At 34.0% G+C, this 2,173-nt stretch overlaps 1 pseudogene; it reads left to right on the plus strand.

Moving 5' to 3' along the window:
- Positions 1 to 1,114: 1,114 nt before the first annotated feature.
- LOC144315499 (large ribosomal subunit protein eL21 pseudogene) lies at positions 1,115 to 1,727 on the plus strand (annotated as a pseudogene).
- Positions 1,728 to 2,173: the final 446 nt, after the last annotated feature.

The raw sequence follows: 2,173 nt of genomic DNA on the forward strand, positions 1-2,173 counted from the left end.
ACTAAAGCAGAAGTACAATCTGGTCACCATTTTCATCAATATTTCCCTATAGCATTTTAAGTATTTAAGACATCTGGAATACATGTTGTTATTTAATCTAATTTTTTTCCCCAAAGGGTTACCCAATTCTCAACATCGTCGATTGAATAATTCATTCTGTCGTGCAACCTAATTTGAAAAGCTTTGATTTTATATGCTTAAATTTTATTTTATTTATTTATTTTTATTTATTTTTAATTTTTTTATATGCTTAAATTTTAAATGAATTCAAGCCTGTTTCTGGTTTACCTGCTCTACTCCATTATTTTATTTATTCTTGAACTAAGTATTACAGTGTTTTAACTACAGTAGCTTTAAAATATCTAGGGGAAGTGTCTACTAATTGATTCCCACTATTCATTCTTCCTTCTTCATTTTAGTAGTAATTCCTTCACCCTCCATTTCTGAACATGTATCTTTGGCTGGGAGCTATAGATCACAGCCTGCCTTGCAGACTAGTATGGTCATGTAACCAGGATGAAGCCCATAATGAATGGAAATGAAGTATGCAATTTCCAGGTCATCTCCTTATAGGCAAATCTACTTGTACTGGACTCTTCTGTGGGCTAGAATATGGATATGCAGGTTGACCAGCTTCTACCAAGTGGAAAGTATGTAAACCCAGATAGTAGCAGCATGAGGTGAAAGAAATCTGGCTCCCTGAAAAACTGTGAAATACAGCTTCATCATAACACTAAACCATTCATCCCAAGTCAGTTCGGGGAGATTTAAAACCTTTTTATCTTATTTGAGCCCTAGAGTTTGTTTTCTCTTTGCTGAAGCCTAATTGACAAAGAGCTGTCAAAAATAACTTTTTTCCTATTCCAAATGTAATGTATGTCAATTGTAGCAAATTCAGAAACCAGTGATCAAAAAGAAGAAAAGAAGAAATACACCATATTTCTTCATAATTACACAATGACACAATTATTACAAAATTGAATATTTGGAGGTATATATTTCTGTTTTCTGTGGTGATTTCTGTAGTGATTTATAAATATACAGATAGATAATAGATATCTATAGTCTATAGACAACTATAGACACTAGATATATAGAGAAATGAATATGTCTTTATATAACAAAAATGGCCTTTCGGCCGGAACTGCCATCTTCCAGTAATTCGCCAAAATGACCAACACAAAGGGAAAGAGGAGAGGTACCCGCTATATGTTCTCTAGGCCTTTTAGAAAACATGGAGTTGTTCCTTTGGCCACATACATGCGAATCTATAAGAAAGGTGATATTGTGGACATCAAGGGAATGGGCACTGTTCAAAAAGGAATGCCCCACAAATGTTACCATGGCAAAACTGGAAGGGTCTACAATGTTACTCAGCATGCTGTTGGCATTGTTGTAAACAAACAAGGGCAAGATTCTTGCCAAGAGAATTAATGTCCACATTGAGCATATTAAACACTCAAAGAGCCGAGATAGCTTCCTAAAGCGTGTGAAGGAAAATGATCAGAAAAAGAAGGAAGCCAAAGAGAAAGGTACTTGGGTCCAACTGAAGCGCCAGCCTGCCCCACCCAGAGAAGCACACTTTGTGAGAACCAATGGAAAGGAGCCTGAACTGCTGGAACCCATTCCCTATGAATTCATGGCATGATAACTGTAAAGAAAATAAAAGACCTCAGGATTGTAAAAAAAAAAAAAAAAGGGATTATACTCCATATGTTATACTTCTTGCATCTAACAGTATATATTGTGAACTTTCCCATGTTATGAAACATTCCTCTGGATGTAGTATAATTTATTTAACAAACCATTCATTGTTGAACATCTAGATTCTACAAATTTTTAACCATTATAAATAATATTGAAATAAAGGGTTTTATAGAAATATATTTCTGTTCATCCATGATGACTTGGGATAAATTCCAACAAGTGAGATTTCTCAGTCAAGGAATATGCAAAATTCTATGATTTTGGGTTTTTTTTACACGCACTGTCAAATTGCCCTTTATAAAGAATATGGAAGTATAGTGTAGAAGAGTATCACTTCTCTTTAGCCTTCCTGACATTAGGTATGGTGAATTTTTAATTAACAAAATGATCTTGTCAATTCCTCTTTTTCTTTTTTTTTTTTTAAGATTTTATTTATTCATGAAAGACACAGAGAGAGTGAGAGAGA

Source organism: Canis aureus, chromosome 6, assembly GCF_053574225.1.
Source record: "Canis aureus isolate CA01 chromosome 6, VMU_Caureus_v.1.0, whole genome shotgun sequence".
NCBI lineage: Eukaryota > Metazoa > Chordata > Mammalia > Carnivora > Canidae > Canis > Canis aureus.